This window comes from Aquarana catesbeiana, linkage group LG01, assembly GCF_042186555.1.
Source record: "Aquarana catesbeiana isolate 2022-GZ linkage group LG01, ASM4218655v1, whole genome shotgun sequence".
NCBI lineage: Eukaryota > Metazoa > Chordata > Amphibia > Anura > Ranidae > Aquarana > Aquarana catesbeiana.
The window spans coordinates 570,695,331-570,721,692 of record NC_133324.1 but is presented as its reverse complement, the minus strand read 5'-3'; the positions used below and the strand labels follow the sequence as shown (position 1 = coordinate 570,721,692).

The 26,362-nt window shown below is 43.1% G+C and overlaps 1 protein-coding gene across 2 annotated transcripts in view; it reads left to right on the top strand.

The window, feature by feature from the left end:
* Window positions 1-679: 679 nt before the first annotated feature.
* Window positions 680-26,362, top strand: part of CNOT6L (CCR4-NOT transcription complex subunit 6 like) — a 159,227-nt gene continuing 133,544 nt past the window's right edge. The window contains exons 1-2 of one of the 2 annotated variants that reach the window (XM_073597399.1): window positions 680-862; window positions 24,923-25,065. The gene's annotated coding sequence lies outside the window, so the exon portion shown is untranslated. Of the gene's footprint in view, window positions 1,040-24,922; window positions 25,066-26,362 lie in introns of both variants that reach the window. The other variant, XM_073597395.1, reaches the window with a different exon arrangement.

Sequence of the window (26,362 nt, the reverse complement as noted above, 5' to 3'; positions counted from 1 at the left end):
CTCTCTCTGAGCTGATTGTTGGTGGGACACTCTCTCTGAGGTTATTGTTGGTGGGACACTCTCTCTGAGGTGATTGTTGGTGGGACACTCTCTGTGAAGTGATTGTTGGTGGGACACTATCGCTGGGGGTGATTGTTGGTGGGACATTCTCTCTGGAGGTGGTTGTTGATGGGACAGTCTCTCTGTGGTGATTGTTGGTGGGCCACTCTCTCTGGAGGTGATTGTTGATGGGACACTCTCTCTGAGGTGATTGTTGGTGGGACACTCTCTCTGAGGTGATTGTTGGTGGGACACTCTCTCTGAGGTGATTGTTGGTGGGACACTCTCTCTGAGGTGATTGTTGGTGGGACACTCTCTCTGAGGTTATTGTTGGTGGGACATTATCTCTGAGGTGATTGTAATAACTCGGACTCTGCATGTACATCTGCTTGATACTTCCAAGTGTTGCCATCCAGGAGAGTGTCATTTCCGGCACGCTGCCATCTTGGGCTCTGTGTGTCCCGTCCTGACAGGTGACGTCAGCCCCCGCCCTCCTTTATATTCGGCCCCCTATCAGTTTCTCCATATTGTGTCCCCCCCGGCGCCATGGCTGCTATTTAGGCTGAAAGTCATGACTCCCCCCACAGCCGGCTAAAAATAGTGTGAGGTGAGTGTGCTCCGGGTCGGCCATGTCCCCTCCTCTTCCTCTCGTCTCCTCAGGAAGGCCCGCCTCGGCCTGTGAACGCCCCTTTTATGCCCCCTCTGTGTACACACACATCCTCCTCACCCTGATTATTCAGCTCACCATTTGCCTGACTCCTCCAGCCAGCGGGCGCCTCGTCTAAACAGGCCGGACACTGGGGACACCGCGTACCCGCCTCAGGTGACTTCAGCTCGGCCAGTCTTCTCCTCTCTTCCCCCCCGACCTACCCCCCCTTCTCTCCGGCTGCCTGCATGTATTTACAGTCTATCGGCTCCCCCTCAGCCCCCGACCACAGGCAGCCAGAGCTCGGCCTGCACCGACCAGTCCTAGCGGACAGCCAGGAGGCGCTGCATGCAGGTGAGGAGGGGGCGCTTTGTTTACCACAGGAGTGTATGTATCCAGGAGTGTATGTATTCACTAATCCCCCCCCCCCAGGATGAGGCCTTGCCACGCTTTACTTCCCGTGTGAGTGGAGGTGAGGGGCCCCCCCACTTCTCTCTGCCCTGTGGAGCCCTCAACTCGCTTCCTTCCCTCCCCGGGGAATCCTCTTCTCCTGGAGAAGGCCTCTGCCCAACTTTGGGACTTGCCATGCTGGCCTGGAGCCCCATGGTGCTCTACCATCACATCTAGGGATGGCAGCCTAGGTGTGCTTTCACTTCCCCCACTCCTTTCTTTTTACATTTTATTTAAATGAGGGATGATAGGTCATGGGTGTAGGTAAACACCATATTATTTGTAATGGAACTACTTGGCTTCACTTTCAAGCAGTATTAAACCCAAAAGCAATCCTTTTTTTATTATTGCGCAATGTACCAATTCTTAGATGTGGTGGATGCATTCATATTTATTTTAGGAATTCATTCTTCAACTCTTCTGGTGGGTTCACGCTTATGTGATGCCATGCTCCGCATATCACACGCAGTGTCTGTGCGATGCGAGTTTATGGCTGAAATCTCATCGCATTCGCACCAGAATGGTGTAGAACCCTTTTTCTGGTCCACCTTGGAATCGGATCACATGGGCGTTCCAACCCAATGTGATCGGATTCCACAGTTCACAATGCGTTCTGAAAACAGATTTGGGGGTATTATAAACTTTATATTGATACCCACAGCGGTTCGCCGATGTAAGTGTGAACTGTCTGCGATTCAGATGTGATCCAGGAACCCGCACAGGGTACACATCTGTATACACCACTCCCAAAGCGCCCCAAAGATGCTGCTTGCTGGACTTTTTTTCCCGTCCTGCAAGCACACCGCCCCAGTGTGAAAGCACCTGGGCTTTCACACTGGGCAGGCTTGAGAGGCGCTTTTCTTTTTAGCGTTAAAACACCTGAAAAGCGCCTCAGTGTAAAAGTACCCTTACCGAAATGAGACAAACTATTTACTGCTGATATTGGTTCTTACAATGATCAGCTTTTATTTATAGAAAAAACCTTTATCCAAAAAAAAAGAGATTGTTAGGCTGGCCATACACTGTGCAAATTTCTTTCCTCTAACCCGTAGTTGGAAAGAAATTTGCACCATGTATGGCCGGCCTTACAGTCTCTGACTTTTTTGGATAAAGGTTTTACATAAAAGCTGATCATTCTAAAAACCACAATTCCTGCAACACTAAACAGAGAAAGGATGACCAACTAGTTTAGGAGAAGGAGCCGTGCCACGTCCAATAATGTATAAACACAAAACAAAGGGTTCCCCTAGGTGGACTTTTCCGGCACTTGCATGGGCAAAGAAAGTTTATAAAAATAGAGAGCGTGTGTATATAGTAAAAAACATATGATTTTATTCGTGTTGAAAAATACAATTGTTAAAAACAAGCAATAGATATCTAAGGTAACATAGTCAAACTACATAGTAACCATGATGAAAAGCTCTTCTCAAGCCCGACGCGTTTCGGGGTACTTAATATTAGTAAGGTCCTTCTTCAGGGGCATAGTTGAGAGAGAAGGGTTCATCTAAGCTGAAGGTATATGATTGTTTGTTTGCTTGTGAGAAGGAGATTTTTGCTAAAGGCAAAAAGAACCACGGAGAAAGGGCAGGGTATGAGAGTAAGCAATAGTGGTATAGCTAATGTGGATGCTGATACTTAGATGGTGAGAAATGCAGGTTGGTAGGCTGCAGTCACCATGGAGGAGTGTGACAATACTCCCGTCCCGCCCGACCCGGGCACGCGCAAGCCAGAGCGGTGTGCTGAGGTCACAGGAGGGCGTCTCTTAGATGGGAACAAGTGTTATGAAGTCAGCCTCACAACCAAGCGTCCGGCGTATGTAGCGGTTTGGCAATTCCTGCAACACAGACAGTGCTGACAAGGGAATCCCTCCTGCCGAGCAATTGTCTGCTCCCGGCGGGGGAAGCTCATGATTATTGCTAGTGGCTATAGCAGTTAAGAGCGATAATCACAAGAGAATTGGGCAGGCTGGTTGTGTCCAAGTCGATCAATCAACTTGGTACGTTCAGCTTGCCCATTAACTGTTCCAATCTTGGTCAGTTCCTGCTAAACGGAACAAGTTTCGAACAGTTTATGGCCGGCCTTACTGTAACTGCTTATAATGTGTGAGCTGGAGTTTGGCTTAATTATTTTTATTTTTTAAACTATAGTGCTAGTACATCTAAAGGCCCGTACAAACGATCAGAAAATCTTACAAAAAATACCGCTTTCGAAGCAATTGTACGATAATATGGTCATTCGTACACAGTTTTCCTCCGACATTTTCCAAAGGGACAAACGCGTACAATTTTCATTTTGGTTGGGTTCACAGTGATGGCGGTATGGGTCAAAGCAGGGGCTCCAGTGTGTCCCTGTACACCGATTTCAGGTGCGACTCCAGTCCTAATTTTTTGGCTAAATTTGCACCTGAAACTGAGCCAAAGACTTACAGGACCCTTTTCCAATGTGGAACGTGACTACCCAGAAGCTGTGTGAACTGGCTACTTTGAGAGCCAATCAGTCTCCTGTCATGCGAGAGAAATCCCCATCCAATTTGCATAAGTGTGAACTTAATCGGTACAGTTGTTGTTCACAAATACATGACATCGCTTCCGAGTTTTTATTCTGTCCGAGAATTTTTGTACTTTAGTAACCTTAATTTTCAATATGGAGACTAGCATGCAAAAAATAACAGATGATCATTTGTCCAGTAATCTCATCGTGTGTTCTAGGTAAGGATGAGCTCCGGCGTGTTCGCATGCTGCACATGCCGAGCCCGCCAGGAGGTCGGCACGGCGCAGCGCTAATCGCAGGTGGTGAGACATTTCCCGATGTGCGGCTACAGAGATCGGGAAATGTCTCACCGCTTGCGATTTGCGCCGTGCCGACCTCCTGGCGGGCTCGGCATGTGCAGCATGCGAACACACCGGAGCTCATCCTTAGTTCTAGGCTTGAGGCCCACTGCATGCTTTTGTGTAATGAGAACAAATATCCCCACTCGTGATCTGCATGTCATTTTGCGTGGCACATGAAGCCAGTCTATTCACTTGAGTGGGCAGCCCTATGTGGGTTTGTTGTCCGAAAGGAAGCTGCTACACTTTTTTTTTTTTTTTTTTTTTTTTTTTTATTATTATTTTCGGGTGACAAGGTCTTTGAGATTTTGAAAGACACAACTTGCGGGGAGATTTGCATTGGGTTTGGGTGTCGAGGGATAATGGCATCCAAATGCGCATTGTGCAGCAATTACCACGCAACTTGGTATTGCAGGCGATTCTGTCCATGATCCCAAATCATGAGATTTAAATGAGGCCTAAGGCTCAGTTTATGCTTGTGCGACTTTGGACACATAAAGTCACAGTCCATTGTTTTCAGTGGCACCCGTTCAGATCGGTGCAAAAGGTGCCTGCAGTACTCTGATGTTGCTTGGTGCCAGAGAGCGTAAATTTGCTCTCAGTTGCACGTTCTCCAAGTGCGTGTGTGAATGGAGCCTAATGCCGTGTACACATGGGTGGACTTTTCGACTGAACTCGTCTGCCGGAACGAATCCGTTGGACAATCCGACTGTGTGTGTGGGCTTCATCGGACTTCCGACGGACCTTTTCGGTCGAAAATCAGGCGGACTTTAGATTTGCAACATGTTTCAAATCTTTCTAACGGATTAGAGTCCGGTCGAAAAATCCGTTCGTCTGTATGCTAGTCCGACTTCCGAAAACCGACGCTAGGGCAGCTACTGGCTATCAACTTCCTTATTTTAGTCCGGTCGTACGTCATCACGTACAAATCTGTCGGACTTTGGTGTGATTGTGTGTAGCCAAGTCCGTTCGTTCGAAAGTCCGTCGGACCTTTTGATGCCGAAAAGTCTGCCCGTGTGTACACGGCATAACTCTTATTCCCAGACTGACAGTGTTACTGTCTACTGTGCTTCTCATCCAGAGTGGGGGCACTCTAATACAGAAAGCGTGTTACTGGCCACATCACTAGGTGAAAACAAGGTGAAAAAGCCAAGGAAAACTGATGCAGCCACCACTGCACAACGTGCATTGAGATGGACCTGTTTTGCTCCTGTGCAATTTCAGTCCCACAGCTGTGTGCGTAGCCAGGCAATTTTAGAGGCATTGCTTTTTTAGTTAAGACTTGTAGTACAGGAGTAGAACTGCACGTTCTTGGCCCTGTAGATGTTTACATGGGAGTACCTGGTAAAAATATATATTTTTGAGGCTAAAATAGCTGATTCTGCCCCAAAGAAGGCCATGTAGTCTTTCAAGCTTAAAGCAACGCAACATACAGGCATGAATGAGCCCATTGAGAATAAGGGGATTCTTCATTTTGTCGTTTAACTTCAGGAATTGATCAACAAAACACTTACATGTTTGCAAGCACATTGGCCGACAGGCAACCATGCACAACAAGGAGTACCATTACTTGCCATGGGGCCTGTTTATTCACACTGGTGCCCTTTCCTTCTGGTGGGGAACCAGGGGGAAGTGATAGGTACAGGTGGTGGGGTGTTTTTTTTTTTTTTTTTGGTGCTCCGATTGAAGTCTATGGGGCAAAAAAAAAAAAATTAAAATGAAGATGCACAAGACCTAGCCTTGTCCTTCAGATGCCCATGTGGCAGGGTGACAATACAGGTGTGTGATTGTGAGACAGGAACAGAGCTTTGTCAGCCCATAACAGGAAGCATCTGAACTGGGATCTTTCTGGCAGGATCTCCAGGTGTTTAAAATTTAAAGCTGTAGATTTTAAAGTGGTTGTAAAGCCTTACAGACCACTTTGACCTACAGGTAAGCCTAGATTAAGGTTTACCTGCAGGTCCAAGAAATATATTCATAAACCTACACAGTTTGGGAGATATTTTCAAAAAGACAGGCACCGCTGTCTACGGCACATGCACCGTAGACAGCGGCGCACTGAGCATGCCGCTGCTAACGGTGATGTGGCGGCTCCTGTGCGTGGGAGTGACATCATTGCGGCTCCGGCCAATCACAGCGCCGGAGCTACGATACCCAGAAAGAAGATGGTCGCTTCGTAGGAGAAGGGACAGCGGTGAAATCGCGGGCTCCTGTGTCAGGTAAGTGACACATAATGGGCTACTATGCAATGCATTATCTGAGGAAACTTGATTATTTAAGCGCACGTTCACATCGAGCCGTTTTGACATGCAAATTGACGTGTCAAGTTGCCGGTAACAGGACCGTCCGAATCAATGTGACGCTGCAGAGATTCCCAAAAGTAGTTCCTGTACTACTTTTGGCGACTTTGGGGTCGATTTGAATAGACATCTGTGCCTGAAACTGCACCGATGTCTGTCAAATCGCCCCCAAAATTTGACTGCATTGCTGGTTTGAAATCATGCGAGTTCAGCTCAACGTGCACAATTTAAAACCCTCTTGTTTTGTGTTCATATCCCCCCCCCCCCCCCCCCCCCCCCCCCAAAAATCATATAACTTTACGGCTGGCCATACATACATCAAATTTAGGACAATTTCTGCAAAATCAGCTGAAATTTATTCCATGTATGGCCTTTTTGGCCGGAACCAGGTGGAAAATTGTCGACCAAACAGCAACTGTGTAAAGTCGTGTGCAGTCTTTGTTTGAGTATTCTGATGGGTGCTGCAGCTGTAGGAATACAATAGCCCGGCAGTGTAGATCTCTAAATCCACACTGCCTATTTTGACATGCAGGCAGTATTGGTTGCATGGATCCGTGCACCCGCCTGCAAGTCAGATTATAACATGCGATTGTGTTTGTCTGTAGTTGCTACTTGTGTGTCAACTTCCATGGGCTGCCTGCATGCAGCTCCGAGGTGGATGCTAATGCATCTGCCCTAGGAGGACCGGACTAATTGCCTGTGTGAATGAGCCCTTAGGCAGGCCATAGAGTAATAGACGGTGCAAATTGGTCGCAGGAAGGAAATTTGTACGATTCCCCCATCAACACAGACAGCGCTTATGGGAATCTCTCCTGCCGAGAGATGGTCATCCCCGCTGGAAGAAGACAGATTATTGCTAGCGATATTTCCAAGTAAAATCCATCAGGCTGGTTTTACCCAATGATCGATTGATCAACTTGGTATGTTTAGCCTGCCCATACACTGTTTGAATGCCGGTTCACACTTTTTGTTCCGTTTTTTTGTCCTGTGTGAGGTGCGATTTTACCGCGAATTTCAGGAGTTGGACATAGCTGCGATTGATGTTCTAGCCAATGGAATCATAATGGAAAAAGAAAAAAGGTGTTAACTTCCTGTGTATTTCCTGGTTTTTGTGGAGAGTAGTGTGGTGGAATTCGCACATATCTGAACCAACAATGCGATTCCAGAACGATTTACATTGATGTCTATGGAGTCTAAATTCGCAACGCAGTAAACTCGCACAAGACCCTTTTTTTTTTTATCGCATCGCATTCGTAGGGGAATTGCAATGCATGTATGTAAACGACGGTCATTGAAAACAATGACTTTATGGATGACGTGAATTTAGAATGTTTTTGACGCATCAAATTCATCATGAACTCGCATCAGTGTGAACCGGCACTGAATCTCGGCCGGTTCCTGCTGAATTGGCTGAGTTTTAAACGGTTTATGGCTGTCCTTAATGTGTAGGGGTAGTTTAAGACCTCATTCACTACATGTAAATGGCAAGGCTTTGCTGATTGCAACTTTGAAGCTTTCTTAGCTCTTTTCAACATCCATACCTGTTCTGAAAAGGGTCTAGCATACACATACAATTTACAATGCGTTTTACGTTGGTTTGCTTGGCATCTTATCAGCAACGTTTGGTTGGCAACTTGCGGGAAACATTTGCTTTTTCAAAAAAACAAAAAGGGGGAAAGTTTTGATACAACATTCTAAAAGCTTTAGACAGCACTTTACAGATGCTTCCTAAATAACCATATGCTTAGATGATATGTGATTTTACTCTTTTCACATAGCATTGAAATGCGTTCCTTTTTAATGCTTGATCGATGTGCAGTTATTGGGTCATAGCGAATAGTATTCAGGTCCATCAAGCTGATTAGAGAGTGGAGTTGTTGCTCCTGGTTTCAGCTCTGCTTTTAACAAAAGATCCTTATTTCTCTATTCAGGCCCCTGTGATCTTTGTGCACTTCACTCCTTTCTAGTTCATTCCTTCTGCTTTCCATTACTTTCCCCCTGCAACTAACTATGCACTTCCCTCTGGTGTGTTCTTTGTTTCTCCTCTCTCATTCTTGCCCATGAGGAAAATAAACTGACATTGTGGTGAGCTGTGGAGCCTGGACACAGGCTTTAGATTACATTGATAACGTCACTTAAAGGATTTGTTCTTTTATTTAGAGCGAGATGGCATTTAAGACATTGATTAAGTATTATATGATCTATTTAGTGCTCACTGGCTTTTACATTACCCTCACATACTGTTTTCATGATATAACTGTTGGGGACAGCTATATTTTGAACCGTAATGACAGTGTAAAAAAATAAGCAGTTTTGCAACATAAAAAGTACACTTTTTCTGATGGCTTTCAGTAGCCTACATCGTTTACACTGCTGCTTAGTCTGCAGTTTGTGCCAGTGTTGTAGGTGGTGATCTTAGGACATATATTACTGTTTAAATGTTTTCTAATGAAATCTCATTCATTTTAAAGTAAGACATGCTGGTAGGTTAATTGGATTTTGTCTAAATTGGCCCTAGTATGTGTATGTATGAATGTGAGTTAGGGACCTTAGATTGTAATCTCCTTGTGTATGTATGTAAAGCGCTGCATAAACTGACGGTGCTATACCTGAAATAAGTGTGTACGTAAACGAAGTAGTGGGATTATTGCATAGGATACATTTGCTCAGTAGGATTGCACATATTTTTCTATTTTATTAGCGTGTGCGAAGGGCTCTTTGTGAAGCACTTTATTTGCTGTGGGTTTGATATTGGGCTAGGTTCACACAGTCCTGGTGTGTGTGTGTGTGTGTGTGTGTGTGTGTGTGTGGCCTATTGTCAGAAATGCAGGGAAAGAAGTCCCTGACCTTCTTTTTTTTTTTTTTTTTTTTTTTTTTTTTTTTTTTTTTTTGGCATGCACAAAAATGTGTTACCTTATACTGGTTCTCATGCGACACTACATTATATTTGATGACCTCAGAACCCCTGACCCTCAGAGCATAGGGGAGAAAAGACCGGTGCCCATGTAGCCTATTGGAGTCGAAGGGAGCCTGCAGGAGTGCAGAATCGTTAACTAAAAGTGCTTTTTTTTTTTTTTCTCTTGTGCAATGACATATGTATTGATGTCTTTGAATTTGGAGTGTATAGGATTAAACAGCCATTGACCAAGGGAGGCTTGTTATTACTGTTGCAAACCAATCCAAACTAGTGTTTTTGTTGACTTCAGTGGGCCTCAACACACAAAATGAACATGTTGTATTTCCCAAAACATGCGGAGAAGACCATTTTAATTCTAAGGGACTTCACCTCCATTTTTAGCACTATGTAATGCGTGCCTTAAATGCAGCACTGTAAACTGGCCCTCAAAGCTCTGGGTCTGTAGTGTGGCATAATACTGAATGATTACTGTGGCTTGTAAGACCATCTTGGAGCAAATTGAGGCTTTTGTCAGGAGCTTACAATGTGCAATACAAAAACAAACCCTTACTGCATCAGTGATTTCATAACGTGTGTGTGTGTGTGTGTGTGTGTGTGTGTGTGTGTGTGTGTGTGTGTGTGTGTGTGTGTAGTACGTACTTGTGCATATATATTTTCTCACATGATGTATATGTGGGATCTGTAGGAAGGAAGAGGAGGTGGCTTTGACACTCGCATAGCCTCAGCCTACTAAGAGAAGAAAACAAAAGCAGCTGTGGAGATTCTAGTCAGCAGCGAGTTGTTTTTATTTTCTAATATTAGCTTTCACATAATTCTCCACTCGAGGATTTCTTTTGTTATGCCAGGTTTCTGCTTGGCTTTTATGTAGTTTACTTCTCCTTTTTAGATATAGCAATTTCTTTTGGACTTGTCTATGGAATCATCACTGCTGGAGAGGCTCTGACCTTATTGATTTTTCTAATGAAGCCAATGAAAGAAATGTGTTATCTGCAGCATATGCTAGTCAAATTTTTGTGAAATGTGTGCTTTGCTTACAATCCTAAATAAAACCTGTTTTCAGTACCTTTTCTACTTTCTTACTATATGCCTTCAGGGATGGATAAAACTGTTGCTATGGTTAGTAATGGTAGCCAAAGCAATATAGAAAAATCCTGTCTTTTAAAAAAAAAAAAAAAAAAAAGCAGTTGTGGAAGCACAAACACAACGTTCTTCCAAAATACAGTTGCACAATATTGCTTTATCGTTGTTGCTTGCAGGTATATTATGTCTTCACACAGCTTTGAGATTTTCTTGCTAAAGCTGGACAAAAAGTGCAAGAGAAACTGGAGAAGGCTTTATTTTGGCAAAAGAAGTCAGTTTTATTTTTTGCGCAATATGTAAGAAGACTAGGTGATTTATGTTGGAAACACATTTTTTTGCAACATAATATCTATTTACTGGTGTATGTGGTAAAGGAAGATGTACAGTGTTGTCCTGTGTGACTCTGCCTTCTTTACCTTCCAGAATTTATGTTCAGCACCAGGGTGTCCCTGGAATTCTTTGTATGCCCCTATCATTGTCTCAGTAGCATTCTGTACCTGTAAAAGGGACATGCCTCCACATAATTTATTTGTTCTGGCCATACATTTTATAGATTTCTCCATCCACAATAAATGGCAGGGTTGAATGAGTGAGTACCCATACTTGTCTCCCAACTGCAGCTAATTGGATACAGTCATTGTTTGGCTGGCAATTTTCCACCCAGCTCCTTTTGACAAGTGGATTTGTTGACTTCAGTAATTTAGATACTACTGCCACCCATCCAGTGTTCCTGGAAATGTCTCTTGCTTGCCTCCCTGGCTCTGCAGCACTTTTTGCCTGGACATGTCAGTATAGTGTCTCTTGTAATATCACTCTCATATCCCTGACTTTGCTGTTTTCAGTGCATGTAGAAGTGCCCCAATTCATATCAGGTCACTTTTGCCCTATGTATTGAATCATTAGTGTTGTCCCTGAGAAACACACTTTCCTAGCCTGATTCAGCAGTGACTTTGAAAATATTACTGCCTCTACTTCCCAGCTTATCAAGTGTACCTGGGAATACTGCTGTCCTATCTCGGGTGAGCTTTTCAAAGAAGCAAAACTTTTTAGGGACCTTCACTTGTTTCTAAATAGAACCACCCAAAAGCTTTCACAGTAAGATGACAAAATATGCAAAGAGCAAAAAACCCATAGCAACCAGGGGTCAGTACTTAGCCTGGCTGACTCCAGTAAACTTGGACCCCTCTCACGTGAGGGGTCTGATTGGGTCTGGCTGTCCATGGTGTGGTTTGTTTTTTTGTTTTGTTTTGTTTTGTAGGACCCTCTATTCTCCTCCTAAGGGCTGTCAATGGACTTGAATCTGTTTACGCCCAGCTAACTCCGGGTCTGGTCGATCAAGCACAAAAAACAAACCTAAGGGGATCTGTTCCCCTCAATCCGATTGGATCGGAAGGCTGGTGTAAACAGGTGATCTGTTTACATCTGGCTGCCCATAGAGTGGACTGTGTGTCCCTGTCATCTATGCATAAGCTTAAAGTGGATGTAAACCCGAAAATTGTTTTTTTTTTTTTTTAAAATCATACTGTAGAGTATAAGATTTCCTATCATTTGAGCCCAGTCTTGCCACACAGAGTTAATCCATCTCTGAGCAATCCTCTTTTATTGTTCAGTGAGAAAAATCTTGACAAACTCTCTCTTTCTCTCTCTCGTCTATGGTATGCCGGTCCGCAGAGGTATCTTCCAGGGTATATGCTAAAAAAGGTGATGGGTACCACTGTCATTTTGGCACAGTATGTTTTACTATTATATGGTTTATATACATATTTGTCACTATATATATTTTATATCTACATGGAGTGGGGTGTAGCCTCTTAGTAAGAACACTCTATTGCTGTTTCCAATGGTAACCTATATTGGTATAGGGTGATGAGGTTCAGTATTCACTTTGAGATCCCATATTTTATGTATTTTCTACTATGTATTATTTATTATATTATATAATCCTTCCTCCTAGATTAGTATCATGCTGATATCATGACGACTAGTTGTTATGGACTTCCATGTGGTGTTCTTTTAACATTAAGTATATTATATGTTACATTCCAATTTATGAATTTTATGGATATGGTATGATCTACTGTACCTTGGAAGGATACTTCTGCGGACTTCTTTTATTGATTTAACAATTTTACATTATGAACAACATTATAGGTTTGGATTCCATTCTCCACTATCCCTTTTTCCACTTCCTTATTTTGGAATCGACATTTATATTATATTTTCAATTCTATTTTTATTTTAATTAATTTTTTTAAATTATACATTTCTTTCCCCCTCCATTCTTCACCAATGTTTTTTGGCCTAGAGAAAAGTGGGCTGAGCGCTGCTAGTAACCCCCGCCAGAATGCTGCCTGTCCTGTATAGCCAGATCGCGTCTCTGCCAATGATAATGATAGTAGTGGAGAGCGCGCGGCCGTACTGAGATGCGCGTGCACTATTTACCATAGGTATGACGGTCGGAAGCAGTGGGTGGAACGCAAACACACCCATGCTTCCGGGCCGTGTTCCTGGCGCACAGTGACCTCTGACGCCTGTGGAGGAGGGGGAAATGACGCCACGATCGGCCGGAAGTTGCGGGTGGAACGCAAGAACGCCCGCACTTCCTAGTCTTTCGAATGGCTTGCGTTCCACACACGGCATGCGGCACTATTATGGCTCCTGGGAGCCAGAGAAGCCCTGCACCATCCACCCCAGTAGATCGGAGGCATGGGGACATAATTAGAGCTGCATGCAGGAGGTGAGGTGTCTGTTTTGGCGCACCCAATCCCCCTTCCCCTGCCCTGTTGTACATAGCCTATGGTGAGAGTGAAATTGATCTGCTGGCTCAGTGATTTTATATTTATATTTAATTTTTTTTTTTTTTAATTTCTTTTAGTATTATTATTATTGCAGATAACATACAGTGGCTTGCGAAAGTATTCGCCCCCTTGAACTTTTCAACCTTTTGCCACATTTCAAGCTTCAAACATAAAGATATAACATTTTTATTTTTTGTGAAGAATCACCAACAAGTGGGACACAATTGTGAAGTGGAACAAAATCTTTTGGATTTTTTAAACTTTTTTAACTAATAAAAAAATGAAAAGTGGGGCGTGCAAAATATTTCGGCCCCCTTGCATTAATACTTTGTAGAGCCACCTTTTGCTGCGATTACAGCTGCAAGTCGCTTGGGGTATGTCTCTATCAGTTTTGCACATCGAGAGACTGAAATTCTTGCCCATTCTTCCTTGCAAAACAGCTCGAGCTCAGTGAGGTTGGATGGAGAGCGTTTGTGAACAGCAGTTTTCAGCTCTTTCCATAGATTCTCGATTTGGATTCAGGTCTGGACTTTGACTTGGCCATTCTAACACCTGAATACGTTTATTTGTGAACCATTCCTTTGTAGATTTTGCTGTATGTTTGGGATCATTGTCTTGTTGGAAGATAAATCTCCGTCCCAGTTTCAGGTCTTTTGCAGACTCCAACAGGTTTTCATCCAGAATGGTCCTGTATTTGGCTGCATCCATCTTCCCCTCAATTTTAACCATCTTCCCTGTCCCTGCTGAAGAAAAGCAGGCCCAAACCATGATGCTGCCACCACCATGTTTGACAGTGGGGATTGTGTGTTGAGTGTGATGAGCTGTGTTGCTTTTACGCCAAACATATCGTTTTGCATTGTGGCCAAAAAGTTTGATTTTGGTTTCATCGGACCAGAGCACCTTCTTCCACATGTTTGGTGTGTCTCCCAGGTGGCTTGTGGCAAACTTTAGACGAGACTTTTTATGGATATCTTTGAGAAATGGCTTTCTTCTTGCCACTCTTCCATAAAGGCCAGATTTGTGCAGTGTACGACTGATTGTTGTCCTATGGACAGACTCTCCCACCTCAGCTGTAGTTCTCTGCAGTTCATCCAGAGTGATCATGGGCCTCTTGGCTGCATCTCTGATCAGTCTTCTCCTTGTCTGAGCTGAAAGTTTAGAGGGACAGCCAGGTCTTGGTAGATTTGCAGTGGTCTGATACTCCTTCCATTTCAAAATGATCCCTTGCACAGTGCTCCTTGGGATGTTTAAAGCTTGAGAAATCTTTTTGTATCCAAATCCGGCTTTAAACTTCTCCACAACAGTATTACGGACCTGCCTGGTGTGTTCCTTGGTCTTCATGATGCTCTCTGCGCTTTCAACAGAACCCTGAGTCTATCACAGAGCAGGTGCATTTATACAGAGACTTGATTACACACAGGTGGATTCTGTTTATCACCATCAGTCATTTAGGACAACATTGGATCATTCAGAGATCCTCGCTGAACTTCTGGAGTGAGTTTGCTGCACTGAAAGTAAAGGGGCCGAATAATTTTGCACGCACCACTCTTCAGTTTAATTGCTAAAAAAGTTTAACATATCCAATAGATTTCGTTCCACTTCACAATTGTGTCCCACTTGTTGGTGATTCTTCACAAAAAATTTAAGTTTTATATCTTTATGTTTGAAGCCTGAAATGTGGCAAAAGGTTGAAAAGTTCAAGGGGGCCGAATACTTTCGCAAGCCACTGTAGAGTGATGTTTGCCCTCTATATTTTGGCTACAAATGAGGAATCACACTCAGAGGGATGGGATAGGGAGGGTTAACCCGAATGGGTGGGTGGTGCTTAATATCTGTGGGAGGGGGCGTTGTCACTAATTGGGTGGGGTAGACACAGGCACATACATACATACATACATACATACATACATACATACATACATACATACATACATACATACATACATACATACATACATACATACATACATTCATTTATAGAGAGATCAATTCGAGAGACCAACCATTGCCCGCTTAGGCTCTGAAGAAAGGGGTGCTCCCCCGAAACGCGTAAGCCATCAGCCATTTGCGCTGGTCTGATCCTCTCGGCAACAGGTCCTGGGGTGTCGATCCACAGAAATAGCGCTTTTGCGCCCTTTTGAAAGCTATCTTTATTAGCTCGTTTGTGAGTATAATTTTTACTGTTTTTATGCTGCATTAAAGTTTATCAGTGGTAATGCACTAGGTTGGTGTGCCCTCTTTTCTGTTTTTTTAGCTTGAATACCCATTGTTCAAATGAGGGCTGCAAGACGCTAGGCATTACTTCTATAGGTGGCTGCACCACATATCCAGTTCATGGACACCTGAGCGCAGGAGAGGTCTTTTTTTCTTGTGTATAAGATTTCCTATCATTTGAGCCCAGTCTTGCCACACAGAGTTAATCCATCTCTGAGCAATCCTTTTATTGTTCAGTGAGAAAAATCTTGACAAACTGAGAAAAACTTTGTCAAATACTCCCCCTTGCTGTGAGTGACAGCCTCAGACACAGGCATTATTTTTTAATTCCCTCCCCCACTCCTTTCTTCAGCAGCTCTGCAAGGATTGGCTGTTCCACACCTCACCATGATTTGGCATGCTGAAGTCATGTGGTTACTTTCCTGTCTTTTCGCTGGATGTTAGAGATCATAGCAGAAGTTCAGTGTTAGAAATAAACAGGAGAAAATGTATATTGGCAAGGAGTGTAGAGGTGGGTGGGGAGTCTACTGACATCACAACTCCACCCACCGAGCTCCAGACAACAGACCCACCCACAGAATATGCAGTTTCTGCATAACAGACAGAGGGGAGACATTTGACAGGTAAAGCTACATGCAGGAGGCATGTATATCCTTATAGATAACCCCTATGGCAGTAGTTTAGAAAGAATGACATTGGGTTTACATCCACTTTAATGGACATGGACCTGTCATCCAGCTGCTCCGCTCAACGGGGTCAACAGACTGATCCCCTGCTGAGAAACTGCATCTGGCCTGTGTAAAAAGGGCCTTAAACTATAACTCAAAGCAAAAGTAATGTATGTATGTATATTTATTTATTTTTTTTTATTTGCTGTCCTTGTGCCTGTTGAGGGGATTGTCATGTTTTCCATTATTATTGAAAGTAAAAAAAATCCCACATTTTGGGTTGTCCCCAGAAAAGTAAGAGAAAATTTTCCTATGGAGGTTTTGGTGACCTGAATTTGCCTGAAAGCATCTAAAATATGATCTGAAGGAGATGCTGTAGCACTAGCTGACTAGTCCGTTTGATCACTATGCCAATTAGAGGTCGACCGATATGGGTTTCTCTCTGGCCGATATTTAGAAATTGGGGCGGCTGATATATGATGTTGATTTTTGTGGCCGATTTAAAAAAAAAAAAAAAAAAAACTCGCCCACTCCTCCCTGCTTGCTCCTGTCACTCTACCCTCAGTTCAAGCCGATGGGTATTCTACATATTTTTGGTATATTGGTTTGCGCAAAAGTTATAGGGGATAGATTTATAGCACATGGGCGGCGATCATCGCAACCGTCGGCCTCGAGCACCGGCACCTCCGTTGTGCAGCGTATGCCCGCTATCCCAATCCCGCGAGCCAACGTATAGCTACGTCGGCCCGCGCAGGGGAGCCAACCTGCTGCAGTATAACTGCGGAGGTTGCTCGGGAAGCGGTTAAAATGAAAATCTTCTTTAAAAAAAAAAAATAGTTTTCGTATGGCCAGCATATAATATATTACAGTTCTGTCTGAAAATCGGGAAAACCAATCTTTAATTTTTTTTTTTTTCTTTAAATAAAAAATTTGATCTGAGTCTGATATTTACCAGATTCCACCTCCTAATAGTGTTTATACAGTATATCTCTTCTGTATGTTATTCTCAGAGTGGATTACAGATTTCGCTTCCTAACCATATACAGGGGGTCCCCGACTTCCAAACGACTCCTACTTACAAACTGAGGGAGACAACAGGAAGTGAGATGAAATCTACCCCATAGGAAGGGAAATTCACTCCTGTAAGAGTTAATATGGGAAAAAGGTGTCTCCACTGATGCTTTATCCCCAGTCCACGTTTCCCTAACAACCCAAAATTTTCAAAATCCAATTATTATTGGGACAAAGTGAGGTGAAATCTTCTGAACAGGGGCACAGACAGCAAAACAAATGTTACAGGGGTGATAATCCTTCCCTATGCTATCCAAAAAGCTTAAAAATAGATTTTTTTTTTTTTGGCTGGAGCTGCACTTAAAAAATGTACCTGTTCCGACTTACAAACAGATTCAACTTAAGAACAAACCTACCGTCCCTATCTTGTTTGTAACTCGGGGACCGCCTGTAGTTGGCTATTTAGGCCCCTTTCACACTGGGGCGGTAGGAGGCGTTGGCGGTAAAACAGCGCTGTTTTACCGCGGTATTCAGCCACTAGCGGCGTGGTTTTAACCCCCCGCTGGCGGCCGAAAAAGGGTTAAAACCCCTCGTATAGCGCGGCTATACCTGCGGTATAGCCACGGTATCCCATTGATTTCAATGGGCAGGAGCGGTTTAGGAGCGGGGAATACACCACTCCTTCACCGCTCCAAAGATGCGGCTGACAGGAGATTTTTTTTTTTTCTTCTCCTGCCAGCGCACCGCTTTCACATTGAACAAACAGCGGAGGCTGTTTAGGGGCGGTTTGCAGGCGCTATTTTTAGCGCAATAATGCCTGCAAACCGCCCCAGTGTGAAAGGGGTCTTAGATTTACCACTGTATATAGATATTTAATAAACTTCCTCTCTTTTTTTTTTTTTTTTTTTTTTTTTTTTTTTTTTTTTATATACATATTAACTAAATTATACACCATACCTTTTTTAAGGTTAGCCAATTCATCGATTTAATTAAAACAATCGGCCAACTAATTATCAAAATAATCCTTAGTTGCAGCCCTACACTTACCCTTGGTGTTTCCTGTCTGAAACACACATCGAGGATTCCTGTTCATCTCACGCATGTGCGCCACGTAACCTTAATTTATTTAAATAGAAATTCCATACCTTGCTCATTTTAGTATGCGCTTTCCATGGAGATGGTGGCAATAGCTTTTTAAGAGGCTGTGCTTTGCCACAAAGCAGATATCTTGGTGGAGCAGGATCAGCTAGGGATGTCACTTGAAATAAAGCATTGGTCTGGTGAACAAAAGAGCAATGGTACTAAAAAAAGTTGAAAGCGAAAGTCAGATTTTAAATGGATCATCAATCTTCCATCATATTTTAATCCTTTCAGTTCTAAATGTAGGGTTCTTCGGTTATATTAAATGAATCAAATGTATTATAAAACTTAATAAATGCATAAGTGCAAACATGACTAAGTCCACTGAATGTGGTGAATGAATCAAAGTTCATGCAAATAAATGGTGACTGAAGTGGATCCAAACTTGTATCCTTTCACCCAAAGTATAGATTAAAAAAAAAAAAATGCTATGTGCTCGCCTCCACCAGTTTCACAGGTTGCTCATCTTATAAAGTGCGAATAATTATTGTGCTAACCAGTGAAAAGAAAATGGTGAGCTGCTACATAAGAATGTGACAAAAATTCATAAAGTAGAGAAATGTGGAAATGTAACGCTAATGGTAAAAAAACTCTGCAAAATTCAAATCTAAAACATTCTGAATCCCGTCTGGGTGTAAATAAGAGAATGAAAAAATAAGTCCCAGGTAGGTCAGTCCAAACAGAAGGCAAAATCCACCCCAGCTGAACAGTTCTCATAGGGAAACAGGTGATGAACTGAATAATATACAACATCCAAAGAAATGTGGCATCCAAAGTAAAATGAGATTAATTACTCTTACCGGAACCAGTGGACCTGGATGTCGGCGACACCAGGTCAGTCAGGCATGGATATCCAAATCAGCAGATCCACAGGAACGATCCAAGGGGTCCAGGGAGGTCCAGAGATCTCTCGATGGGGTCTCAATGGTAACGACAACCACTGAGCCGTTAGTGAACAGATGGAAATGCCAAACCAAACTCGCATCCTGGAAGGTATGCAAAGAAAAGAAGGGGGCTGAGCAGAGCTGATTGAAGCCCTGCTGGAACACAGGGAGGCTCAGCCCCCTTCTTCAACTGTTCGGCCTGGGTGGATTTTGCCTTCTGTTTGGACTGACCTACCTGGGACTTATTTTTTTTTCGTTCTCTTATCTACACGCAGATGGGGTTCAGAATGTTTTAGATTTGAGTTTTGCACAGTTTTTTTTTTTTTTTTTTTTTTTTTTTTTATTTATTAAATTTTTCACGATTAGCACTACATTTCAACATTGCTCACCTTATACAAGAGTCAAATCAGCAGTGTTCCCCTCTGGGGATAATGAAGATAACTGGTATGGACACTTAACCTCCTTTTTTAACCACTTGCCGCCCACCATATAGCAGAATGACGGCGGCAAAGTGGTTTAAACATCCTGACTGGGTGTCATATGACGTCCTCAGGACGCTGTCAAGAGGAGAGAAGACAGATCGTGTGTTCCTACAAAGTAAGGACAGCAATCTGTCATAGTTGGTCCCATCCCCACACAGTTAACCCTTCCCTGCCAGTGACATTTATACAGTAATCAGTGCATTTTTTAGCACTGATCGCTCTATATAAATGTCAATGATCCCAAAAATGTGTCAAGTCTTCGATCTGTTAGTCGCAATACCGCTAAAATTGCAGATCGCTGTCATTACTAGTAAAAAAATAAAAAAAAAATGCCATAAATCTTTCCCATAGTTTGGGTTGCGAAAAAGTTATAGCTTCTACAATCAATATACGCTAATTGTAATTTTTTTTTTTTTTTGTTTATAGCGCAAAAGATAAAACCCCAGAGGTGATCAAATACTACCAAAAGAAAGCTCCATTTGTGGGGGAAAAAGACGCAAATTTTGTTTGGATAAAGCATTGCATGACTGCGCAATTGTCGGTTAAAGCAACAGTGCCAAATTGTAAAGTGCTCTGGTCAGGAAGGGGGTAAAATCTTCTGGGGCTGAGGTGGTTAAGGTGGATCCATGACTCCAGGGGTCAATCGATCTTTCAATGTAGGGGCTTTTCTATAATATAAATCTAGGATGTACTGGCAGAAGGGGTCCTAATATTCTATCTATTCTTAGAATATTCCAATGGTTCTCAATTCTTTCTACCTTTTTGAACTGTACTTTATAATCTAAGATTACTTTTATACTCAAACCCAAGGTTAGTACGTTGGTGGCCATCTTGTAACAATTCTCTATCCATCTCCAACACTCCGTTTTATCTATGGAAATGGATAAAGGATCATAACCTTTTTCTAAGAATATATTGGTCAGGACTTTAGAAGATAATCAGATTTTATTTATTTTCTAAAACAATTTCTATGTATTCTAATTGTCCCTTGGGAATGTTACTAAGCCAGGTAGTGTGACCACTATCCCCGGGCAGATGAGCATTCCCGTCAGTGGGTTTAAAATGATTTCTTGTGTCAGTAACCTGTCCTGATCTTTAAATATTTCTAAATCGAAATAGACTATTTGACAGTTCAAGATAGTTTAATATTTTTCAAATTGCTGTCCATTCCCACCCTAAACTCATCAAAGGACTGTCGGTCTCCCTTCCAAATCAGCAGGTCATCTATATACCTCTTGTAACATGAGTTCCTCTGGACACTCGCACAGAATCTCTTCTGCCTCCCAGCATGCCATGAACCAGTTTGTACACTAAGTGCAAACCTGGCCCCCATGGCTACACCTCGAGTTTGTAAATAAAACTTATCTCCTATAACAAATTGTGGCCAAAACAAAATTTCAGACATTTTAAAAGGTACTTTTTTATGGCTCACAGTAATGTTAGAACTCTCTAACTCCCACTTTACCGATTGTAAGGCTTCTTTATGTCCTATAGACGTGTAAAGTGGTAGGCAACAACGGCACTCCAGCTTTGGTGAAACTACAAATCCCATCATGCCTCTGCCTCTAGGGATCATGCCTGTGTTTGTTGGGGTCTTGCAATGTCTCATGGGACTTGTCGTTTCAAAACCGCTGGAGGTCCAAGATTGCCTACCTCTGGTGTAAAGTGTGCCTACATCCGCTGTGGCCAGAATACATGATTGAAGCCCTTCAATTGACCCGAGATATTGGATAATGTCTTTAGTATCTTTTATATATGCCTCAGTCTGGACCATCAACGGTTTTAAAAAAAAAAAAAAAAAAAGTCTGTGTATTGACCCAACCTGGAGCATATAGACTTTTTCCCGTTTAAATAATGGGTCTGCCATGGGGTCCCACCGGATCTTTGGATTTTTGTTAAAAGGGAAATAAAGGGAGTCCTACACGTTATAGGATTTGGGTATAAAGCTTCTTTCCTAGTTAATCTCTCCTTTCCCTTTTTTTTTTTTTTTTTTTAATATATAATCCAGTTCATTTTTAAATATTCAAAAATAGGATTTTTTTTTTTTTTTAACTGATCTGTATCGGAATCCGATAATTGTCTTTCCATTTCTTCCTGATAGTTATGTTTACTTATGACTACCAACCCCCCCCCCCATTCTTCTCTTTTAAAAAGTGTGCTTTTATTTTTTTCATACTTACCTAGGTGGATGCAGCATCAGACTGATGCTGCATCTGTCCCCCGTCACCTCTTCACTGAGAACCGAGCCACCGATGGCTCGGTTCTCTCTCCTCTCCTGCTCATTGGAGCGCTGAGCTGCGGAGAGGCGGGGAGAGGCCATCATCGGCTCGCTGAGACTGTCATCAGTCCAGGCAACTGTCAGATCCAGACTTCCTACATTGGGATGATGTGGTGCCTGGACTGATCTTGGTGACGTCAGCGGAGAGCGGATTTCAGACCGCTCTCTGCTGAAAATGGGTCACAGGAGTGCAAAACTAGTTGCACTCATGTGACCCTTAGAAGCCCAGCCTAAAAAGCTCAGGCTGGACTTCTACTTTAACCATATTGTTTTTTTTTTAAATGCATTTCATTTGACTTTCCTTTTGACCCAGTGGGCTGAACGAAAAAAGACAGCTTTGGTCGGAGCTGCTGTACTAACTATCTGATGTTAGTACAGCGATCCTCCCTGCTATTCTATTATGTTCTTACAGGGTGACAGCAGCGTTACCAATCAACCATGGCGGAGGGAGTGGGTAACTTGGACTCGGAAGTTCACGGCTGGTAGTGGATCTCCCTGGCTCTGTAGTTTAATACAGACCAGCGTATCCATTGCCAGCCAAGGTTGCTGAGGGTTGGGTAAAATCTTGCTGAGGCCTAATGTGGGCCTAGGTTTAGAGACCCCTCATTTTACTTGATCTGCTACTCTCTGTACCCCTTGTGCTGCAGTGGAGTGTACTTTAGCAGCCTTGCGGCCAATGCAGGAATAGGGGCACTGCATTTGCCTTGACATCTGAGGACCTGCGACCACCAGAGCATAGGGAACATGTGGACCTAAGCGAGCATTTAAAGCATAACTAAAGACAAAAGGTGTGTGTTTTTTTTTTTTTTTTTTCCTGGTCAAGATTCACCCTCTGTTTGTCCTATTTAAAGTGGGAGTAAACTCCCATGCATGGTTTTTACCTATAAGATGACTTGCCTAATAGGTACAGTAAATATTTCCTAAATGTGCACTGTATAGGTTTTTAATTTTAGATGCCACCAGTGACATCACCGGTGCATGCGCTCTGAAGGAACAGCATACCCCTACCATTCCTTCAGAGCCATGCCATAAACTGCTGTGCAAAATGGAAGCCCAGGTTCTGAATCTAGGAAAGCAACTGTCAGCACTGAGAAGACCCTCCATACTAAAGGAGAGTCGGCAATGTACCCGGCAGGGTCCAGCAGAGGGCGGGTGGAGACAAAAAGGTGCAGGCACTAGAAACGAGTAGATGGGTAACACAGGAAAGATAGAGGGGGATAGTGCCAAGGGAGGCCGATCCTGGGCTGAATAAGTACGCTCCATTGAGTGACATTGGTTAAACCAGTCAGGGACTAGCACTGCTAGAGCTGAGGGCCTCTCCTAGCTGCCAGGGAAAGAACTCCTCCAGTGAGACTGGGGGGAAGTGAAGCTAAAGGATGGAGAGATTCTGGTGGTAGGGGACTCAATTCTTAGGACAGAAAGGGCAATCTGTGACAGACCTGAAACACCAAACTGCATGCTGTCCACCAGGCGCTCGGGTTTGGCACATCACTGATCTGGTCGACCGATTACTGGGAGGGGCTGGGGAAGACCCGGCTGTCATGGTGCACGTTGGCACCAGTGGCAGTCAGAGGCAGATGGGAGTGTCCTAAAGAACGATTTTAGGGACTTAGCAGCTGACTTGAAAAGGACCTCCAAGGCGGTATTCTCAGGAATACTACCGGTACCTCGAACCACACCAGAAATGCAGAGGGAGATTGGGGAAGTAAACAAGTGGCTGAGGAGCTGGTGAAGTAAGGAGGAGGGGTTTGGGTTCCTAGAGAACTGGGCTGACTTCTCAGTCGGTCACCAGTTCTATAGAAGGGACAGACTGCACCATGATTAGCTGGCAACCATTCAAGGGTATTCCCTTTATCGCAGGGATAGAGAGGGTAAAAAAGGGGGAGGGGTATACCTATATATCAATGTACAAGTGAATGTGAGAGATGACATCAATAAGGGAGCTAGGGAGGAGATAGAATCCTTATGGGTAGAGCTCCAAAGAGATGAAGCTAAGGGGAAAATAATATTGGGAGTATGTTATAGGGGAGAGGGGGAGACTACTCCTATCACGAACGTGGTAACCTGCATTTAGCCGCGTTTCGTTTATAGACTTTTTTTTAGAAACTCTTCTAAATGCGGCATGTAAACGTGGCAAAACGACCATTTTTAAACGTGGGTTACTATCTGTCAAGTTAAATCGTTCAGGAGGGGTTGTAAAAACGTCCCGTGTACATGAAGCCTTAGGGTTTACATCCACTTTAAAGTGTTTGTTATCCCAACACTTCATATTCCTGATATGTACCTGCTGTGCCATGTACTTGTATGAGAGCCTCCTGCTCTTGTATGGCTTCCTTTTATGTGAAATTCTCTGTGTCCTTGCTAGTACAAACAAATGGCCACTGCCCTCCTCTATAACTGGCATTTGCAGCGAGGAGCACCTGGAAGGGCAAAACAAAAACAAAGAAATTCCCAGCTCATCTTATCGAGCAGCCTGCAACCAACCAAACTATCCTGTTTAACAGTATGCGTTAAAAGAGGGTTTAGTCTGCCCAGAAGTAACTCCGAATGCAATGTCGCCAGCCGGAGCTGTGTACATGGACCTATACGGGGGCTTCCATCTAAGGTGAGTATTTCCTAATAAGCTAGTATGCTATGCATACTAGCTCATTATGCCTTTGTCTTGCAGAGTTGTTTTTTTCTTGCGTTCTGTTACCCTGTGAGATTCACCCTTTCTTTGTCCTGTTTACGGTTTATCAGTGAAAGCAAAAGAAAATCCTGAATTTTGGGTTCTCCCCAGACAGTAATGGAGAGGAAATTTTCTAATGGGGACATTTGTTCTGGCGACAAACGGGGATTCCCTCACATGGGAGGGTTTGCCTCCATTCCTGTTTTGGCTATGAAATGGGAAGTGAAGGGAAATCTTTTTAATGGGACACAGATGGCAAAAAACTGGGTTTAAAACCCTCCCTTACTCCAAAATGAGAGAAACATTTTTGCCTATAGTTACTATAATGGACCAGACAAACCACTTATTGTCAGTTGCGTTACTTAAAAACATTCTTTTAAAGCTACCTATAGTCACAAGCAGGTTGTGTGGTGCTGGTTTATAAATCTGGCTGCTAGTTCTGGGTTAGATTGTCCATGCCTGTTTTAGATTGTTTTATATAGTAAATTGTGTTTTTAAAACCTGCTCTTAATATTTCAGGTCCTTTTACCCCTTGGTTCCCAACGTGTGCAACACTGCTTGAGACACATTTCTCAGATTCACCTTTTCTGGTGCTCATTCTTGTAGAAACTACTGACCTGCAGATAGAGCAGTGATCAACCCGCTTCATGCTGATTTAACAGGTAACAGAGCCATTTAATTGTTTTTTTAAGTTTTCAGCTTGCAGCAATTCTGTCCTATATTTTTACGCATTTATGGCAGTAGATAATTAAATGCAACTCCTTTCATCATGGCTTTCGCACACCTACCCTTTTTTTTTTTTTTTTTTAATTCTGAACTTTACTTTTAATGTCTGCACTAAAACAGTGGGCAAAAAAAAATCTTTCTGTCTCTTGTAAAGATTATCTTGCAGGTATTTCCTTCAGCTTCATTAAAAGTAAACAATGATGTATTCTTGGTGAATAAACATTTTTAGTTTTTGCTTAGCTTTCCATATGCTTTTCTTGAATGGTGGAAAGTTTGTCTGACCTGGGGCTGGGCTGAGAAGCCCTTGATGCTTTGTGCCCCTGGAGTGACGTATCAGGGTGCCAGGAAATTTCACTGTGAGGAAATGCACTTCGTTTTTAGTAGGGCACCTTGGTCAGAACACCCTTGTAAACTTATTTCCACACCTGCCTTCTGGGCTGAGACCCTTTGCTGGAACTAAGTTTGTTATTCCGTCTGGAACGTCAGCCTGTGTCCTTCAGTTTCTTAACTTTTTTTTTTTTTTTTTTTCCCACAAGCACATAGTATTTTATTCCCTTCCAAATAGTAGGGTGTAGGTCCTTGCCTCAGTGGGTCTTCTGAAGAAAGGGGTCCACCTAGTTTCGGCCAGCTGGACCATGAGTACCCAGTCCCCTTTTTCCTGAATAGAGAACAGTTGGAAAATAAACGACTTGAGTACCCCTTCATTATCACTCCTTCTTTTTTTTTTTTTTTTCCTCTGTTAAGGGTGGGAAAAAGTTTTCCAAACCCCCTAAAATGGCCCCATTTTATCTTACGTAGACTCTGCAAAGTGATAACTTTTTTTTTTTTTTTTTTTGGAAATAAAGTAAAATGCTAGTATTGAGGGTCTTAAAACAATGGAGCCTAATAATGCCTTGGATTTACAGCACGTCAGTCATACACAGAGGGTCATGGTAAAGGGGTTAATGTACTGATCACACAGGGGTGTTTTTCTTTTTATTTATTTTTTAATACTTCTCTTAACCGCTTGTTGAGTGTATACTGCATATATACAGCTGCAAGGCTGCTCCCCTGGGCAGGCTAATGTACCTGTATGTGATCCAGGCTAAACAGTAAGCACACCCCTGATGTTAACCCCTTCCCTGCCAGTGTCAGGACAGTGCATATTTTTATCACTGATCATTCTATTAGTGTCACTGGTCCCCAAAAAGTGTCACTTGGTGTCCGCCGCAACATTGCTGATCGCCACCATTA